Here is a 21,545-nt window from a genome sequence, read left to right on the forward strand (position 1 = left end):
TGCATTAGAAATGAAGAAAGGACCTTTCAAAGCAGTGGGTGATCCAGAGCTGGCCTGTGGGGTTCATGGTGATAATACTGGGAGAAGAGGGTTTTCTGCTCTTTCTACTTTGGGTAGCTGGGAAAGACTTCAGGAGAAAGTAATCCTGGGCAAAGCTTAAAGGAAATACAGCTACAGATCAATGAGGAGAAGAGGGAAAAAGTATGGACGGAGGATCGCGTGTTTAAATGACCGGAATGGAGCGGCCTAATCGGAGGGAAAGCTTTGTATCAGGTTGTAGCAGACGAAATGGAAAGATTTCTTGAGTTTATGCCACCTCCATCTAAATCCCAATTACACCCAAATCCACCTTTCATGGAAGTGTTAACTATTGGTGTACTCTGCATAATTCAAGACAATATCCAACTTTATTCCATACACTATAGTTAAGCTCATTTGGGGTTTCAGGCACTGCTGAGCGTGTGTGAGTTCAGAAAGAGATGTGAGAAAATGTGCTAATAAGAAAATCACTAATAAAAATATGCTAGTAAGAAAATATGCTAATAAGAAAAATCACCTCTTATTTTTTGAAAGGACATCTTAACCACTATTTTCATAACATTTCATTTATTGGTAATAATTTGGATACCCGATCCCTAATTTTTCTTGGGTACTAGTAGCAAGGGGTAGACACTTGCAGTAATAAGAAAACTTTTTACACATTACACTTACAAAGAATTTTCACACTTTCATCATCTCATTGGAGCAGTCAATACTGTTTCAAATTCTCATTCTTTCTGCTAAGGGTTTTCCACAAAGTCGCAGAGCTGAGCCATGGCAGGGTCCAAGTTCAAGCCCCGGTTCCCTGACTCCCAGTCTTCTGCTCTCCCCACTGCTGGGCTACACCACTTATATCAACAATGGAAGTATCTACTGTACTGGCCAAGATGGAAAAGTGATCCTCCGTGTGGGTATTGGGCATCTTAGGCACTGCTGGTGGGTTCGTAAATTGACAAGCATCCTTTGGAAAAAGCAGTGTGGAAAAATCTATTAAGAATCTTAACACTGTTCCTATACTTTGACCCAGTGATTCTACTTCTAGGAATCTACTCTGAGTAATTAATGAGAGATGTAGACAAATGTTTACATAGAAATATGTTTACTAGAAAAATATCCAACAACAGCAGATTAATTAAGAACATTATGGTACATTCCAATGATAGAATATTATTGTAGTTATTTAAAAATTCTTGTTTTTGAAGATTACTAATAACAAATATTGAAAAGATATGTATGATATAAGATCAAATGAAAAAATCAGCATCCATTTAGTTTAGTTAGCAAAAAAGAAAAAGAAATATACCAAAATGTTAACAATGCTTAACTGTGGGTAATGAGATTACAAATAATAGTTTTAAAATTTTAGCCCTAGCTGGTGTGGCTCAGTGGATTGAATGACAGCCTGTAGACTGAAAGGTTGCTGGTTCGATTCCCAGTCAGGGCACATGCCTGGGTTGTGGGCCAGGTCCGCAGCTGGGAGCACACAAGAGGCAACCACACATCGATGTTTCTCTCCCTCTCTTTCTCCCTCCCCTCCCTTCTCTCTAAAAATAAATAAATAAAATCTTTTAAAAATACAATTTTGTACTTGTTTCCCATGTTTCCTATAAAGAGAATTAAGTGACTTTATAAATAGGGAAAAAGTATATTTAAAAATTTTTAAATGGTATAAATAGTTGGTTAGAGTAAACACTAAAAAGAGTGATTAAGTGATTTCAAATCATCATTTTACCTAGACTTGTTTATAAACTGTCTCATGTTCAGAAAAAAGAAGTAAATGTAATGCTAACTTGTTATGTTTCCAAGGAGATGAATAAGAATTTATGCTATAACATGAAAAACACAATGCAATAGAATGTGTGACGAATGTTTAAAGCTAGAAAACTTTGGCTCTAAATAGGTGACTCACTTCCGTGATCTAAGCAAGTTTCACTAACCGTGGAGGAGCTGGGCTCCAGGAAGGCACTCTATGAGAAGTTCTTACAAGTTCCTTCACCAGCTCTGGCCCGCTGTGGCTCAGTTGGTTGGAGCATCGATCCCTGTTCTGGGCGTGATCCGATCCCCTATCCCGGTTCAGGAGCACAAGGGAGGCAACCAATCAATGCTTCCCTTCGCATTGATGTTTTCCTCTTTCTCTCTTCCTCTCTTTCTAAAAAGTAATTAGAAAGTGTCCTCCGACGAGGATTTTTTTAAAAAGTTCCTCCACCAGGTAGTCTTTTGGCATCTTCCTTTGCTGTCTTTGGCCCCATTTTTCAATGTTTTGTGTTATAAAGAAGAACCCACACAGCAAGCAAAAGCGCAGCGATAATTTGGAACTTTCTAGGTGGGAGAGAAAGAAAGAAGTACAGAACCAGTGAGGAGAGGAACTGAAGCCTTCAGGGTTAACACGTTGCTTTTGGAGGCAACTTCAGTCCTTGGAAGGCTTCCAGTCCAAACTTGGAGAATTCATCAACAGGAAAACAAATAGCTGGCATGCTCTCTATTTACTTTGCCTTTCTCAAGGTTGCAACATGAATTTCCCAACTTCTAAAGCTCTTTAGGCCGAGGAGACATTTTGTGAGTTTGGGGTCTTTTCCTCTGGTCTGTGTGACCCACGTGGAGCCCCATTTGGGGGAAACATAGGCACCACGCCTTGGAATGCTGCAGAAGACAGCACCTTTGGAGTCTCCCAGGGTGGACAGGGGTGGGGGGCAGCGGGCACAAGGGCCCAAAATCCTGAATTCTCCCAACGAGAGCTGCTGGGCTGCTTTGGCAAAAATCCACTTAACACCACGAGAGCAAAAGCCCTGAGACCTTTCATTTGGAGGACTTCACAGCAGGCTCGCCATGTAAAATACCCAGTGGTGTTTTAGTGAAGGGGTGTCCAAACTGTAACACAGCTGCATCGATTCTGGAAGCAACCTTCTTCAGCACCGCTGGACTGCTGTGTCCTTCCTCCCACCGTTCCCAATTAGCAGAGAAGCTAATGCTGGAAACCACCACATATAATCCAGAAAAGGCCAACAGCGCAACATTATAAAAATTGAATTTGTGTCAGAAGTGGATTTAGATTCTTTAGGTTAATATTATTTTTGCTATTAGGTAATGAACTGACATTAATTTACTTGTGCTGTGTGATTAGTTTAATTTACTCCAGGATAATCTTGCATTTCTTAAAATTAAAAATGGAAGCTGGATCATCTTATCATCAATAAAAGTAGTGGGAGTACTACAGAGACATAGCCATTTTATACTCAACTGTGCTCTCCTAGGCAGGCAAATAAGCACTAAAAGTGACAAATCGCCAGGCTTGCATAGCCCTTCATGTTTAAGTACCTACAAATAACTGTCCACTTGTGAATGGTTAAACTTAATTATTTTTTCTATAAGCGAGATAACCTCTTTCATAAATAGAAATCCACAAATAATATCGAAGCAGTTTAAATCTTACATATAATAATGTCACAGTGGGTAAAAACAAAATAGGCCCATACACACAAAATAAAGCTAGTTTATTTATTTATTTTGACCTTTGTAAATATGTGTTCCATCCATGGCTCTCTAAACTGTTGAAATCCTTTAATGATTCAAATGTGCTGATAATGTTCCTACACTCCTTGGAACTATGGTTCTGTGAATACTTTGAAAATTACTTTAATTAACTTTATTTCATCTTGTAGTAGTTATGGATCACATTTATATATTTTAAGTATGAATTAATTTGTTTCATCATTAACCTTGGCTTTTCCCCTGGGTAATTATGGTAACTTATAACTTGGGTTGAGTCAGATGCTGATGCTTTTAGAACAGTCTCTAGCGCAGGTCCTGTCGATGGTCTCAGCACTGAGGATTCTTCGGTTTACAAAGGGCAGAGAAACAACTTTGAAGGGTGGAAACAGAAGGGCCATAGTTCACCAGAAAGTTCCCAGGGGTGGATTTCATTTGGCTAAGGGCTGTGAGGGAGGAGGAAGGGTTCTGAATGGCCAAGCCCAGGTCAGGCCCCCACCCCAGTTCCTCCTCCTGAGATCAGACAAGGAGTAGTTAATCTCTTACCGACCAGAGGGGAAGGAGAACATCAGCGGTCAGCCCCCAAACAGCACTCGCCAAAATAATAAAATTTATTTTGATATTTAATATTAAGAGCATGTATTATGCCCTTACTCGTTCCTTTTCTTTTCAAACACATCCAGACGGCCACATTCTGCCAGCAGGTACAGCTGAGCCCTGGATTTTTACCCCCAATTTGTCACAACTCTAAAAATCCCAGCTCTCAGCCCTCGCTGGTTTTGCTAGAGATCCCAGGAGTATCCATGCAACAAACCTCTGCCGTGGATGCAGCGAAGCCACGGAACTGAAAACGCCAAGTCCCCTTCCCTCGGGAAGTTTCTGGAGGGGTGGATACTTGGATGCTCAGGTGCGGAACCCAGGACACCAGGTAGGCAGTGACCTGGGTCAACGGTGAGCATTCCCATCTTTTCTCTGGAAATGCCAGGGTGGGCCAGAAGAGGGCGCAACTAACTTCCACACCTTTGCTGCAAATAACCCACTTCTTTCCCCTGATTTGGCCAGGAGTCTGTGCCATTAAAATTCTCAGTTGTGCCTTTCTCTGTAGTGACATCATTTTCATTTTGAGCATATCTTATTCAATGACAGGAAATGATATCACCTGAACCACTCAAGATAGTCATAATATCTTAAGTATAATGTTTTATAGATGTCAAAGTGACATCATTTGAAGAATCAGTGCTTTCAAAGGGCAGAATTCCTTCTATTATATTAATTCTTCTGATCCCGACAGTTTTTACGATCTTGGTCTACAGTCAGCCCTCCTGTTGGTGGCAGATGCTTATATTCCTACGCAGACCATGGAGGAGGCAGGAGTGGACAGGGGAGGTTACGACATGCCAGGGCAGAGCCAGTCAAGGACACCGTCCTCCTGATGGTGCATCTTACGTCTCACGTTGCTGCCACGGTTGAGAGGGGTGTATCTGTCTGTAGCTGCCCAGCAGAGTGGAGGGAAAGTGTTCTGTGGAAAGGAAAACCGGGCGGGTAAAGTCTGGGCCAGGTCCTTCCTGGTCCGGGCAACTTCGCTCCTACATGTAAGGATGAGTATAGTGGGGGGAGGAGCGTCACAGAATTAAGGGACTTTTTCAGATCAGGGAAAAACCTTCAAGGTCATTATTCAATGTTCTTCTTTAAGCCAGGAAGATTGTAGCAAGTTCACTACCACAGAATTAGAGCAAGGCCCCAGGGCCCCTGGGTGGGTGAACAGAACCATTCATGGATAACGTGATCTTTCCTTGTGTATTATTTTATCGAAGGCTAACTGTTTACCGAACGACCCCAAATCACAGGGGCTTAACACTGAAGTTCTATCTTGTCCGCAGAAGCATAAAATGTCAGTGTTTGGTGGGAACCTTCTATGCAGTGACTCGGGGACACAAACATCTTTTGTTCTGGGCTCCTCTATCCCCCAAGGCCTCAAAGGTAGTTGTTGGACTGAGACAGGAAGGGAGGGGAAGTGGAAGAGTGTGGCAGTCGGGTCTCACTTCTACTCAGGTTCCACTGGCAGAAAGCTACTCAAAGGCCCCACCTTGCTGCAAGGCAGGCTGGGAAACATAGTCCAGCTCCGTGCCCAGGAGGAAGATGGGTGGGTTTGGGCCAGCACCCAGCTGTGCCAATTTCAGTCTTTGGGAGGCTGACAGGGTGGGCAAAAGTAGGCTTACAGTTGTGAGTACACAAAACAGAGTTTATTCTTGTATTATTATTTATTAATTATCGTATTATTTATTATTATTGGCAACCTCCTTTTGTGCACCCCTGTCTTCAGTAGCAGAGGGCACATGATTTTTTCAGGTGGATGGACTTGAGTTTGGATACTGGTTGCATGACCTCAGGCAAAGAATTAACCTCTTCCAGCCTCAGTTTGCTCAGCTGAGAAGTGGAGATAGCTTCGAGGGGGTCACTGTGAGCATTTAAAAAGACAATGGGTGTAAAATGCCCGTGTCCACTCTGGTCTCACCTCGTGGGTGGGTGAGGAGGAGGAGGAAACAGACCGACCTCCTGCCCCCCAGTCTGAGCCACCCTGGGTACCAGCACTGCCAAGCATGGCCCGGCTGGGCCCAGAAACGTGCTCCATTAGATGCCAAGAGCGGTGGTGTGTCCCTCCATCTCTGGCTAAATTCCAATCAACATGGGATTTTGAAAGGAAAAAATAAAACCCCCAAACCCCACAAGTGTTTATTGTATTTGATTAATAAAAATTCAGTCACTTGGCATGCAGTCCGAGCAAGAGAGTTTTAAGCCTTTGTGCTCAGTCTGAGGCTGTTACCTCTAGAAAGCAGTGATTTTTACTGTTTTCTGTGGAAGAAAATATATCGTTCTGGAGAGCAGTGGGAAGAGAAATAATCTAAACAGAAGGGTCCCCTTTTATGTGTGGATTTTGAGCCTTAAGACTGTATGTGGCTCACAGGAGAGAAAAGAGCGTCCTTCCCACGGCGGTGAAGTCTCATGGCATACCCAGGGCCTGGCACATTAAGGGCCTCAGTAAGTATTTGCTGATATTGACTAAATAAATGAACAAAGACAGTTACAGAGATAACAATGATGGAAAAGACCCTCTTGCCCCAGACATCAAGATTTTTTTTTTGAGGGGGAAATCCCGTATATTATATTAGTTAAGGATTTCCTGAATGGTTTCTTTAATTGTAAAGCTAACAATAAAAGAGCCCCACCCCCCTCCAGCCCCCTACACAGCCCCCCAGGGACATTACTGGGGGGTAACAGGAAGGGGAAGCCTGATTATGTCTCCCTTTTGAGGGCATTTCCTTTCAAATAACCTTCCATGCCTGGCCAGTTAAGATGAGTGGTAATAGCATATTGAAAGCAATAAATAAAACCATGACCGGGGCTCAGAAGGTTAACAGTTTTTTCAAGAAATGATTTTCCAAAATCCAAGGGTAAAATGGCGCCTGAAATCACAAACGTGGGCCTGTAGTGCCCCCTGGTGCCCTTTGCTTGGAATTGCCAGAGCCTGAAATTGGGCCCAGGCCTCGTTATCAGCATGGTCCTGATTTATTTATGAGTCTCGGACAGCGGGGGCCAGGCTCACCCCGAGAGAGCGCAGAGGGAATTGAAAACCCTTTCTTTCAGCCCTGTTTCAAGTGGGCTTCCACCACAGTGTCCAAATAATGAGTGCATTAACTCTGGTGCCAGATTTAAAAACTGAAGCTACATGTTATCTTTTTAAAAATATACTTTTAAAGATTTTATTTATTGCTAGAGAGAGGGGAAGGGAGGGAGAAAAAGAGGGAGAGAAACATCAGTGTGTGGTTGCATCTTGCGTACCCCCAACCAGCGACCTGGCCCGCAACCCAGGCATGTGCCCTGCCTAGGAATCGAACTGGAGGCCCTCTGGTTTGCAGGTCGGCACTCAGTCCACTGAGCCACACCAGCCAGGGCAGCCACATGTTATCTAGAAAAAAAGTTTTCATCTCCAAAAAATTATTAGCTTTTCTTTTTTATTTTTCAGAGGGCAGATTATTAAGCAGTTTCTTTTCCCCATTAAGAGGTTCTTTGTAAATCAGTTGGACAGAGGACAGTTTTTAATTTCAGAGATTAATTATCATGTGTAATAATTGAGCCATTTTTTACTTTTATTTTTGAGACCTATTCATTTCAATAAAAGACACACAGAGCTAGTCTATAAAATTTGAGAATGAAGATTGTGGACAAAATTAAAATGCTGTAAAAGACAGTATTTTGTCATTAAAAAAGTGTTGTTGCAATTCGTTCCAATGAGATATTTACATTTCTAGGAATAGGAAACTAGTTAAATTACACATATTTGGCAAGTGAAAATGGTGAAAGGTTCTTCTCAAGAGTTTAAGGTTGTTACTTATTTACTAATGAATCTAGCTTAACTCTAAAAGCTGCAGCCAAAATTGTGAAATGCGATAAAAATAAATAAAGGGGGGTGTCTTTTCTTCTCCCCCCCTCTCTGTGATGATGAAAGTCAGTTTAATTCAGTTTGCAGATGTTTCTGTGTGGCTTGGTGTGCCAGGGAGTGTTCTTGGCTGGGGCACAGTGGGGTCTCTGACCTTCAGGAGCCCCAGGCCCAGGAGCGAGACACACTGGAAACACCAGCCATTCCCAATCTGCGGGTGGATGCTGGGCTAGAGAGGGAGCATGCAGGGCGAGCCTCTGAGGATGGAGGAATCAGGGGGTGGTTCCCTGGAGGGCATGACCTTGGAAGACAGAGATTAGTCAGGTGGGGAAGAAGGTCAAGGGCATTACAGGAACAGGCACCAGCACAGACCAAGCAAGCAGCTTGCTAGCAAGGGTGTGCGGTAGGCAGGAGGGATAAACGGGGAGAGGTCCCCAGAAGAAAACATCCCACTGAACAGAGGTGGTGCTGCTGGAGGTCCCACATGCAAAGGGCTGTCCCACCCCCTGCGCAACTGTCGGATGCCCCACCAGACAGTCATGCATAGGCCAAAAACCTGTTTATAGTCGTCTGAGCCTAGTTTTATATTTAAACAGAAAGGTTTAAAATGTTTTGTCTTTGGCACCCTGAATTTATCACCACAGAAATGGAGAGAAGATGGCACTTGGCTGTGCTCAGAACCTTACTAAGGGTTTCTCTGCTGTATGGGACAAACGCTGCCTGTGGCATTTGCGTCACCTACATAGCATGTCTCTGTGGGTCCACGCTTCCAGTGGCAGCATCCGTGGGGGTTCCACACACAGAGGCAAGTGCTGGCGGTGGCACCATGTCCCCTGGAACACTTACTAGAACATTTGCTTTATATATTTAATATATTTTGTGATGTATATTTTATCACAAATTACTGATAGGGCATTATGTTGATTTGCTGTCGGTGGTGTTGAAGTTATGTGTTTAAGTAGGTTATGCATGAATTTCATTTCTGGGGAGAAAAGGAAGGTGTTATGGAAGATTTATTACAAAAAGGGGCCGTAGGGTGAGGACCACTGATGGCCGGGGGTGGGGGGTAGGTGGGAAAAGAGCTCAGCACCATGCTGGTTAGAGCAGGGCCCCTGCCTGGGACTGGGAGCAGAGACCCCAAATGGAAACAGACTAAAGCACATTTAATTTAAAATGATGCTAGAACTGCCAGAAAGAAACAATGATAAACAATCAAGCAAAAACATCTTCTCACATCAGAGTGGTAAGAGTGTTGTGCTCTGAACTTGACATTTTCTTAACTTCTCCCGAGACTTTGAACCTGAGTTCTCACACCTGTAAAGTGATGGGGCCGGGTTCAGTTACCTGTCAAGTCCCTTTCTTTGCTGAAATTCTATGACTCATCTACAGCACCTGTTCTTACAGTAAATCTGCCTCATTTCTCTTAGATCCTGATAAGGAACTTCATAAAGAGGCATGGATTTCTTTTTTCATATTGTTCTCAGTAAAATTTTTTAAGACTACTTTTAAAACATAAAGATCTGGCAGAAGGTGAAACAAAACCATGCAATTTCCATAAATCCGCAATTTTGTGAAACTTTCACTTAACGTAAAACTGCTAAGCAGAATTTAATGAAGATGTGTGAGCAATTTCACACCTAGCTCTACCAACCACTAGCTGTGTGACCTTAAGCTGGTTGCTTAACTTCTCTTCTCAAAATGGGACTGATAATTATCCCTAGTACCTCCAGTTCTGTGAGATTTAGATGCGATAACGCTTACAAAGCGCTTAAATATTCCATGCCGTTCAGTTCTGCGAGATGAAAGGTTCCAGAGACCTGTTCCATAGCAACGTGAATACGCTTACACTGAACTATACACTTAAAAATGGTTAAATAATGATGGCAAAATATGGTAAATAATGTTACATATTTTAGCCCTAACATATATATGGAGAGAGAGAGAGAATCAAAGTGCTTAAAAATATACTATACCGATTATTATACTGTCTATTTGTATTTTCAGCTAGGTCTCAGCCTGCCCACACATTCATTTCACAAAGGAGGACCGAACGTCTGTGTGCAGGACAGCGGGCTAAGGCAGGGGGTGCAGGGAAGGGCACTGTCACTGACCTCAAGGAGTTAAGGCTTTCGAAGGGGAGACAGAGAAGCAAACCGTTGCCACTGGGTTTGAAGCGCTGTGGCAGAAAGGTGACCAGCAGGATATGGAACCTGTGATGAGCAGCTTTCAACTTTCTGAGTGCTTATTGTGGGGAGACCCTGGGGTCGGGGCACCTGAAGGAGGGGGATAGTCAGAGAAGGCTTTCTGGATGTTTGGGGCCTTTTGGAGGACAACATGGAGCTGGCCAGGCAGAGATGGTGTGTGTGGATTCTCTGACCTCGTGACTGGGGGAATGCTAGTTTGGCATTTCACACCGAGGTAGTTACGAGGGGGATGAAGTAAAAAACCTATGCTTCAGTGGGACATCAAGTGCAGCAGGAGTAAGAGGGAGACCAAACGTTCATAACTGAAAAAGGCCACCGTGCCTTCTGCCGAAGCCAGGGTTTGTCCACTTCTAGGGGCCTGTGGGTCACATGCAGCCCAGACAGGAAGGCGTGTGTGTCCATTGCCAGCTAATCCCATGGGCCTGGCTTTCACAGTGCCCTGAATCTGATTAGGATGGCATTCCCATCTGCTTGCAATTCCCCGAGCCCCCTCCAGGCAGACGAGCTCCCTCCCACCTGCCACCCACACCCGCAGGAGAGGAGATGTGAAGTGGTGGGCCTTTCTCTGCCGCCCGCGCGAGAACTTGAGTGAATCTATATCTGGGCCTTGTGACTCAACAAATTATTTTGTGCATTTGCTTTATTGCAGACTAGTGGTTATAATGAAATTAGTTCTCTTCCACATTATTGGTTCATAATTAGAATTACATGAGCAGAACAGATACAATCTCATCAAGGGTTCTATGGCTGAACCATTGAACTGACTGGACGGATTCTTTTTCTTTTTTTTTCCACTCCTCCAGTTTCATTTTCAGGTTGTTTTCACGCCCTTAAAAAATATGACCTATTTCAACTGGATTTTCCTACAGCTCTTAGGTAGGGTGACTGTATAATTTAGCATCTAAACTGGGACAAGTGTGAAATGAAAGAGAGGCTCTTAGTAATTTAACCAGAACAATAACATAAGCCAGAACTGCCCCAGGCAAACTACCCTGGGTGGTCACCCTACTTCTCGGGTCCAGCGGCCTCTCTCCAGCACTCGTGAATTAGTCTTGCTGGGCAATGCTGCTTTTCCTAATTGCCTTTTCTTTTTCGTGTGGATTTGGGGCAATCACTATAAATTTCCCTTTGCTAGCTGGATAGCCACGGTGCCACTTCTGAACAATTCTGAGAAATTAAAATGACAAGAAGTGAAGAGTGTCTTTACATCCAGGCACGTGTGATTGCTCGGGACCTTCTTTGACGTGATTCTGCAGAGGGAGGAAGGGACATTGCAGTTGGCCTTTCTTTAGTCCAGACTTGCAACCTTGACCAAGTACATGAAAATGTACGTATGCTCACCTTGGGCATTAGAGACTTGTGCACAAAGTAATATTATAGTTGCTCTTCATTCCACAAAAGTCAGATGTGAGCAAAGGAAAAGTTCACCCTTTGGCTTGGAAATGGAATATACATCAGTAAACAGGAGAATGTGTTTTTCTGGGAAATAAACCTCATTTAGAAATATCTAGGTAGCATCTAGAGGTCCTGACCTTGACGCCAGGTTGATTCAAATGAAACTGGCTGTTTGGTATCCCTGCCTTCAAGGATGCCGCTAGCCATCCGTTATCCACTCTTGGCTAGTCAAGGAATGGTTTTCTGTATTAAAGTATGAGACCTTCTGCTTTCGGTTTCTCTAGTGATTCTGAAACACATGAACCTGAGGGGAAAATGGAGAGTACCTTCTGGTCCTTGAAGCCACAGTGATTCCTCCAAGCACAAGGGTACAGCTAAGACTGTGCGCTGCCTCCTGCCCTCCCTGTCACACAAGTTTGTGTGAAGACCAATTGATAATATACATAATAGGTGGACATATTTTGCTAACTGTAAAGCCCCATAACAATGTGAGTTATCACTCATAACTCAGGGTTTCTGGATGGATTTGAAATATTTGGCAGTTGCAGAATGAACTCTAGCATATCCAAATTTGTGTATGATAAATTGCGTTTTTACGTGTGGTTATGCTCCGCTGAAATGTAGTTTACATATTTCTCTGGCTGCCCGAAGCAAATTACAATTCGCAAGGTTGGTAGTAGCCTCCAGTGAAGACATATATGGAGTCTTATAAATGGCTACTAAGGAAAGAAAGGAAGAAAAAGAAAGAAGAGGGAGGGAGGGAAAGACAGAGTAAGAACTCATGTTGGTTTCAGCAGAACAATTTGCAGTTCGTCCTGAGGGACCAGGGGCACCCACCCAGCTGATCATCCGAAGGCAAATTGTGTCAGAGTGAGGCCATATTTTCCCTCAAAACAAGAAGCTAGAAAATGGCAGGCAAACTGGGATTGCACTCCCACCTTGCAGTGCGTGGAGGAATTTGTTTTCCCTCCGCGTGTGTTGGGTGTCCGGCACCCACATCGACAGGGGCAGGGCATCACTGCAGAGGGACAGCTGAAGCCCACACACCAGACGCCTCCTGCAAGGGACTGTTGATAACACAAATATTCATCAACAGACCAATCATCATCTTTTATCAAGACTGTCCTCTCTCCTGTCTCATAATAAACCTGTCTGTGCAGCGCGGTGCTGTGTGCGTGTGGCAGCAAGTGTGTGCTGCTGAGGGAGTGCATGTGTGTCTGATGTCTCCCCTCCCGTGATCAGGGGAGGAGACGGGGGGCCAGTTCTTTGTTTATTTTGCAGATAAATCTCATCTCTAATCCAATGCAAAGCAGTGTCTTGTGCAAAGGAAAGGAAGCCCCCTACACCACCGTGATGACATCCATATAAATCACAGGTTTATTCCTCCGCTGTGAGGGGCATTACAGATCCGAGCAACGTTGCAGAGTCTCATTGGGTGATGCTTCATTACTCGGTGAAAAATCCCCAGGGCCAAAATGTTATTTAAATGTGCTATGAAAATAAACGTGATTTATATGTGCGTCGTCTGCTGAGATGCTCTTCCCGGTGACTGTGGATGCTGTTGTGCATCAGGATTAGCGTCTCAATTTATCTCTGGTTCAAGCTACACACATGCTCCACGACAGGATGTTGTCTACATCCCGAAAGTTGCAGGGAGGAGAGAGTGTCTGCTGAGTGGTGGGCTTTAGACACTCAGTGGTGTGGTTGACTTTTATGGGTTGAGAATACACACATGTGTGTATGTGCACGTGCGTACGTGGGTGCTGTGTTGAGCCTGGACCATGTGAGAGGGTGTAGGGAACAGACACTTTGGACTCAGATGCATCAGTTTCCAGTGGCAGCACAATGGTGTTTCTGGTCAAAAAGAAAAAGAAGAAAGCACAATCTTCATTTCAGTGCAGGGCTGGGACCCACATGTTTAGCTCAAAGTGAGTGGAAATCTCTGAAAAGCAGGTTTGGGCTGATACATGTCAGCAGCCCTTCAGCCCAAATGGGATTTGATTAGAGCAGGAAGCAGTGTGTTTGGGATGTTTCCATTACCAAAGAAAAAAAATACAGGGAAAGGCTTGTCTTGGGGGGCAGGGCGTGAGGAAAGTTCCCAGGCGCCTAAGCAGAGCCTTGGCAATCACGGCCTTTCGCAGTGGGCTTTCACTGACACTCAGAGAATGTGGGGTCGACTGTGACCCCTACCACATGGCATGGGTGCCATCCCGTTGCTCCAGACAAGAAGACCCCAGGTTGGGAGGAGTGGTAGAGCTGAGACTAGACACCACAAGACAAAAATCCTCCACTGATCCCACCATAGTCCAGCTTTTATGCCCATTTTAAAGATGAGGAAACCGAGGGCCACAGAAGGAACTGTCCCAACGTCTGAAACTCCATAAGCCTAGAGAATTCAAGTCTTCTGCTTCCACAATATTTCTTCTTTCTTGGACATTTGCTTAACTGGTAGCAACTGGAACTATTGGGGGGACACTCCGTAAAGTATATGATTGTGTAACCACTAAGCTGTACTCCTGAAACTAATACAAAATAATACAGAAAGTAAACTGTAATTGAAAATTAAAATTAAAAAGATTAAGGGTTCTAAATGATATCCAAAATAGTAAGAACTTACATCAAGCCCCTTTTTAGGTTGATGTGGGGAAGCAAATAAAAAGCTTACAAATAAACTCTATTAGGTTTTCATTTTATTTTTAAAAGATTTAATTTGTTTTTTAGAGAGAGGGGAAGGGAGGGAGAAAGAGAGGGAGAGAAACACTGATGTGGGAGAGAAGCTCCTCCCGCGTGTCCCCAACTGGGGAACTGGCCTGCACCCCAGGCATGCACCCTGACCAGGCAGGCTGGCGCTCAACCCACGGAGCCGCACCAGCCAGCGCATGGGTTTTTATTTTAAATAAGAGACGATGGAGGCTGTGTGTGGGCTAGGGTGGGGGGCTGGCAAAATAGATGAAGGGGTCAAAGGCACAAACCTCCGGCTGTAAAATAAGTAAGTCCTGGGGATGAAATGCACAGCATGGCGACTGTAGTTAATACTGTATGGCGTATCTGAAAGTCGCTAAGAGCAGAGCTTCAAAGTTCTCGTCACAGGAACAAAAAGTTTTGTAACTATGTATGGTGGGGATGTTAACTAGATTGACTGTGGTGATTGTTTCACGATACACACCAATATTGAATTATTGTGCTGTGCACCTGAAAATAATATATGTCATTTACACCTCAATTTAAAAATAAATAAAAATTTAAAAAAGAAAATTTAAAAAGAAAAAACAGTATCTCTGAGGGCCTAAATAGACTTTCTTTAACCTTTAATTTTGAAGTAATTACAGATCCATATTAAGGTTGCAAAAATAGTACCAAGAGTTCCTGTAGACCCTTTATTCAGATTCCTCAGATATCGGTATCCCACTGTGGTCGCTTTGTCAGTGTGTGCGTGCAGGTGTGCGCGACCCGTTTTTCCTAATGGTGTGGGCGGGAGTGGTGTTCGGGCTGCCCCTCTGTCCCTGACACCCTCAGCGTCTCCCTCAGCATGCATTTCCTGAGTCCATTTACATCATCACCCCAGGGCAGCTACTGCACCCAGGAAACCAGCGCTGCCCCAGTATCATTATCTAACTTTGGAAACCTTCTTGAAATTTCAGTCATTGTGTTCACAATTTATTTTTTAAGAAAAAAAATTTGTTCTACCTACTTTGGGTTTGTGTGAAACTTGTGCCTCCCTTGTGGGGTTTTGTGTGCTTTTGCTAAAGTGTTAGGCTATTCGGCTAAAAGACTAAATAAAAACCATATTTACATAAATTCATATATATTTTTTATATTGATTTATTTACTTTCCGCAGAGCTGTGAGGCTAGCTTCAGTATTGCTTTTCCTCCTTTTTCGGCCACCAAGACCGGTGTTCAGATCCGATGGGAAAGGGAACTGGAGGTCTGTATTTTGAAATATATATATTTTTGAAAATATATTTATATATTTAAATATATTGTTATATATTCGTATATAAATCTATAATTATACATCTGTACATAAATATATAATTGTGTATTTTATCGAAATACGATTTAATTTTTAAATATATTTTTATATATTTATCAAGTATATACACATATATGAAATCTCCTTCTATGGTTATAATTAAATGCCCATAACTGAGAAATTGAAAATCTTTATATCCTTGAAGGAAACATAGAACCAGATTCTGGGTTCTGCCTGCGTCTCCGTCCAGCGTTGGGTCTCTTTCCCCATCCTGTCGGCTCCCTCGGGAGCTGCGCCTTTGCCTTGTTCAGAGGCTTCCGAGAACGCTCAGCGATGACTTTGGCTGTGAGCGCAGAGTGCGTCAAACAGAGGTCCAAAGGGTTTTTTGGCAAAGTGTCATGAGAAAGGGCAATTTGGTCTGAAATGAGTTTCTATGAAAGTTCCTGCTAAAGCTGTGTCGCTGGAGATGGCACTCGTTACAGCTGCTGAGAGAGGTCCTCTGGCTCCCGCGATCCGGGCGTGTGTCCTAAGGCCCACAGACAGGCGGGCGGCAGAGAGAAAAAGACACGGTTGCTGCAGGATTTAGTGCTGTCCACGGAGGAGGATTAGTGAAACGCCGGCGTAATGCCCGTGCTGACAGTCAGGACTAGCGTCTGTTTTATAGGCTATCAGTGAGTTCTATCAGGCCTCTCCTGTGCGCTCCGGTTATGTTTCCGCTGATGTGATTTGACCGGTGGTTTATCCAAATCAGTGTATTAATAAGCTAGGTTATAAGGGTGTTTACTTTTCCATATATGCTCACATATAGTAAACCTGTTATAAAACCAAGCAAATAAGGGCTTCTGTTTCTCCCGCTGGTACCCACTGGGAGGTGGGGGGTGGGGTGGGGGGAGAGTGATCAACTTGTTTCCCTGCAAGACATATCCATCCAGAGAGTTTGTAAAAGCCCTTTATTCCTCGTAGGGAAATGATTCTAGTCGTAGGAAGGAAACACATGGCTTTCTTCTTACAGCTTCAAACCCCGTCTTGCCAGCTGCTCCTATTTCCCTTGGCCTGGCACCTAATGAAAGGAGAGTTTGATGAGCTGTGTAAGTGGTCACTCGACAGGGAGGGATGCAGAAAGACTCGGCTTGTGGAAGGTGCCCATTTGAGAGTATCTGTGCCTTATCTCTTAACGCACGACCCAGACATCACGGGCTTTGGGTGAAAAGCCCAGCTTGCTGATTTACCTGCCAGCAAGGCCTTCCACAGGTTGGAGTCCAGGGAGGAGGGGTCCGGGGAAGGCAAACCAGCCTCCTACTTGCAGAGTGCTTGTGTCTCTCCCAGTCCCTTCTGGGCCCTCTGTACTTTAAAGCAAATTCCTGCCTTTTTTTGTTTCAATGTTTTGTTTTGTTTTTTAAGGTGTTAGCAATCTGTCTGACGTTCTCCCACCCCTGCTGGGATTTACGGCCCAGTTTGTATTTTACTACGTGATCTTGGCAGGCTCCCCTCGTTGAAATTCAAACCGAAGCAACTTGATGGGGGAACAGACATAAAAATATTAATTTGGTGGATATTAAAAAAAATCACACTGGTTATAAATCAGGGGCTGTCCACTGGTTCCTTTCATCATCTAAATGGTCCTTCTAACCAGACCACAAATCTTACTGGGGAGGAGGAGGGGTTTGGGGAGGTGGGGGTTCCCTTCCTGAGGTTTTGGAGACAGCTTACATCCAACACTTCCTCAAACCTGGCTTTGTTTTCTAAAGGTAATAAAAAGTGAGTACTTCTGGTACAGGCAGGCTAATTAGCTGGCCTCACAGAACAGACTGGGCTTAAAAGAAAGTTGGCTTGGTCTAAAAGAAATCGGGTTGTGGAAATGTCTAAATTTTGATTAAAAATAGGGTTTGGGAGACTCAGGATGAATGTTCCGTTTCTCCAAGGCAGTGGAGCTCTTTTTGGCAGGGTGGGGTAGATGGATAGTGGGGGAAGCAGGGTTGGGGTTGGGGGGGCAAAGATGGGGACCCACAGACCACAGCATGTACATACCCGTGACCAAGGCTGAGGAAGCCGACGGTGGGCCCAGGTCTCCGCTGATACCTCCCACACCAGCCCTGGGGTTTTATAGGGGGCCGTATAGATATTGCCAGGGGAGGGAGAGCAGACACATTCCTGTGCGGTAGAAATCAGAAAAAGTGGCAGAGAATTTCTCTTCCTATAATGAGATTTTAATGGACTCCTCCATTTCCATCTTAAGGCTGATCTTTACAGTTAAAGGACTCTTGATAGGTACTTTAAAATTTCATGAAAACTCTGGGAATTGGTTTTTAAAAACTGGTTGGAAGGCTCAATACTTCTATGAGAAGGTGCTAATAAAAATGGAGAGCTGTCCCTGTTACAAATACCCACATAGGCAAATGGGTGTGTAGCTGTGATGAAAAATGCATTAGCATTCTAGGAGTCCAAGGTTTTATTTAACCACCTAAAATCTAATAAAGCAAACAAATCAGAAATTCAGCCCAGCCAGGCTCACAGCTCAAGTGTGTGCCATAATGAAGGCCCAAACCCATCTGATCTTGAGATTAAAGAGAAAGAAAAATTCAGTAGCTGGAAAGGGGGCAACCAGTTTTCTATAAAAATCAAAGCAAGTTCTTGATTCAAAATACTACCATGACAGCAGTAAGAAAAACGACTGTAAACCAATTTGTTTTTTAAGGGAAAACATTTCTAACCCACAATTGGTTTGTATTACTTCTCTGCCATTTTTATAGGCAGCATTAAAGAAGGGACCTCATTTCTGCCTAAAGAGTATAATGATGAGAATTATTTAATCTTAAACAGAGGTTTTTCGACTTGGTTACTATGCAATCTAATACTGACAGTGCCTTGGACTTGAAAAATGATAGTCTCATCTCCTAGAAATGGAAGGCGGGGAAGGCACCGTCATTCCGAACTTCAGTCTAAAGCAATTATGAGCTCTTCACAACTCTCAGACAAGAATTGATTTTTATTTTTAGATTATTAAGCTGTGGGTGTAAGGAAGTCAGGATATGTGACCTAGTTTTGACCTTGTAAATTGAATTCTTCTCGAATTGATTCAATATTGAATAGGAAAACTTTTAAAAAGGCATTTCTGCCTTACAATTTCCCCCAAATTACTTTGCTTCTTTCCCGCCTTTACCAAAATCTTCATGGTCATAAAGATAGATGAATAAATAGAATAGTATGTGCAGGGTATTGGAATAGAACATAAACATATCAGAATGAATTGCAATGTGCTAAAGAAACCCAGAAATAAGGAAAACCTTCAAAAGGTAATGATGTGATGTCAGATAATATTTCATGGCCTCATTAATATGCTTCCTGTCATGCGTGCAGAATACTAAGTTGTCCAGCTTTTATAGTCACACCGTGAGCACTCACTTTACTAATTGTTTTGGGGGTGTAGTGGTGTTTACGTATACATTTACATGCTGAATGTAATTGTCCCAATGTGTCTAGGAGGGACTCTGGTTAGATCAAGGCCCTCTGCCCAAGAGGTAGAAGGGCCTATGTGACTACATGTCCCTGTGGGTCACAGGGCTTCCTTCTCTGACCCCTTTGAACAACTGAGACATTTGCTAGGCATGTGCTTAACTTCCAGTTTTAAATACAGTTTGGAGTGTGGACTCTTGAGCCCACTAGCTTGCTCCCAGCCCAACCTGGGCCTTCCAACAGGCTGACACCCTCACTGGCCTTGAGAACATCTTCTGTTCATTCTCATATGCTCCCCTGACTCCCTCCGCCAGTTTTTACTTATCTGTCTCTCTCCTCAGCCTCTGCTGCAGTTCCAGCAGGGACAGCCTGGAGGGGGACTTAACAATGATAAGTTCTCTTCAATTGTGTTTCTTCTCCCTGAGAGATAACCTAATTCCTTTGAGTCTAGATGCATCATCTGCAAAAATGATCAAATGTGCAGAGCTGTGAAGATGAACCAAAACAGAGCACAGGGCCTGGCTCCTAGTACGTGCTTAATAAACACTGGCAGCCTCTGTCTTCCTCCTAAGGACTGAGTCACATTTCCGTTCTCTCTTCCACTACACCTCACAGAGAGAACTCAGGGTTTTTGTGTGTTCTTGTTGCTGAACTGTTAAGCAAAAATCAAGCCACTATACTGTGTCCTACTTGATCATAGGCAGGTTATACTCTTCCTTGGTTTTGGGGGAAGGGAATGGTGTGAAGTAGGTTAACCTAGAAAGAGATAAGCTACTCTTGACAAAACACTCTACATTGCTCAATCCCAGGGTTCAAGGGACTTTGGAGGTGAGCCAATGCAAACTTCTCTCATTCCCGAGTACTACGGTCTCTAGGATCAGCCCCTGGTAATTAGACCCAAACAATCACAAATACAGTATTTACTATCTCAAGAAATGAGATTAGGACACAGAGGGGGGTCCCAGGGAGATATTGAAACCTACTTCTGACAAAAATGGGAGAAACCTGGGACAGTTTTGTTTTCTGAAAAGAGCTATGACATTTCCATCCAGACTATTGAGCTGATGATATCAACTCGGGAGAGGAGAGGCTCGGCTGTCTGCTCCCTTTGTGACACTGGTCCTGGAGTGACCTCCCCAGAAACCAGAGATTCAGAAGGCCATATCCCCGCGAACCAGCGAGGCAGGCATAGCCGCCCTGTGATTCTGCACCTTAGAATCATCTCAACTTAAGCAGGCCTCTTGTCCAAAGCAGAGACCAGAGACTTTCATGCAGATTTCACATTTGCTGTGTTTGGTTTAGTCTGCGAAAACAGACTAAAGTACAATGCATGTGCATACATAAACACTATAAAATTAGTGCAGACAGCTGGCAAATCATTAATTAACAGCAGTAATGGTCTTCAAACAGCACTCCGGGGATACCACAGAAAGAGGGGGTTCCCAAACCTCGTTTCAGTTTTGTTCATGATCTGCATTCATCCTCATAAAAAACAAGGGAGGTGGGACAGGGCAGGGAGAAAAAGCCACATAGATGCCACCATAATACCTTCTGTGCCCCTCCTTCCTTACCAGCCCCAAAGAGAACAAACAGCAAATGAGCCACACCACCTCTCTGTCTGCAGGGCACCCCCCCCAACCAGACAGACGCCAAATGAGCAGTGGGTACAGGAGGCTGTGCCCAGCACAAGATAATTGTGCCATAAATATAATTAAAGTCAGCAGGAAGACCATTATGGGGAAAACCAAACTTAGAAAAAAATTAGTAGTAGTGAAGAAAATATCATACATTCTTTTTATTTCAGTCTAATTTTGTTTACATGATTCATACAGTTTCCAGGAGGATCCCTGGAGAACATTAGGCCAGTATCACATGCATAAACATTCATATATAACATGTAAATTAGAAACAATCTCAGGATTTATATAGAAATTACAGCCACTTCTAGCAAATTAATTCAATGACAGAAAAAGGGTTACTGTCTCTCTTCAAATCAAGAGGGGGAAATATTGGGCAAAGCAGATTTATTTATTCAAGAGGCTTGTTCCTTGCCAGAAGCTGATGTCCCCTTGGCCTGGACATTTCCATTTTTCTTATCGGATATGCATTGGTGATTGAATTTACTTTGAATACAGGAGCAGTCAATGAGGGCTATAATGGGTGGTTTTAAGTTAGAGCATTGCTAATACAGTCATAAAGTCGATTAGGCCAGACGAGTTTGCTGTGGGGAGATGATGGAAAAAGGCAAGTTGCTGGAGTTAAAATATTCAAGAATATCAAATCTTAGAGCTGCAAGGCCCCGAGAGTGCAAATTTACCATTTCATAGATGAGGAAACTGAGCCCCAGAGAAGAAGTGGTCGGCCTAAGAAAACAAAGGGAACGAATCGCCAAGTCAGACTAGAACCCAGGCCTCCTCCCCTGCACTTGCTCTCAACACTGCGCCAAGCTGTTCCTCCTCTGCATTTGAGTTGAATGCGCAAGTGAGAACAGAGTACATTTCCTTGTCGGGCCTTGTGCTGACATTTTTGGGTGGTAATTTCAGTATTGGGGATTGC

The 21,545-nt window shown here is 43.7% G+C and overlaps 1 long non-coding RNA gene and 1 other non-coding gene across 2 annotated transcripts in view; one reads left to right on the forward strand and one right to left on the reverse strand.

Annotated features, from left to right (window-relative positions):
- Positions 1-15,489, forward strand: part of LOC123480022 (uncharacterized) — a 34,329-nt gene extending 18,840 nt beyond the window's left edge. The window contains exon 3 of the long non-coding RNA XR_006655876.2: positions 15,402-15,489. This is a non-coding gene — a long non-coding RNA (uncharacterized lncRNA). The remainder of the gene's footprint in view (positions 1-15,401) is intronic.
- LOC112307048 (small nucleolar RNA SNORA61) lies at positions 15,368-15,491 on the reverse strand. The gene has a single exon (XR_002975014.1). It is a non-coding gene; the product is annotated as a small nucleolar RNA SNORA61 (small nucleolar RNA).
- Positions 15,492-21,545: the final 6,054 nt, after the last annotated feature.

Source organism: Desmodus rotundus, chromosome 6 (assembly GCF_022682495.2).
Source record: "Desmodus rotundus isolate HL8 chromosome 6, HLdesRot8A.1, whole genome shotgun sequence".
NCBI lineage: Eukaryota > Metazoa > Chordata > Mammalia > Chiroptera > Phyllostomidae > Desmodus > Desmodus rotundus.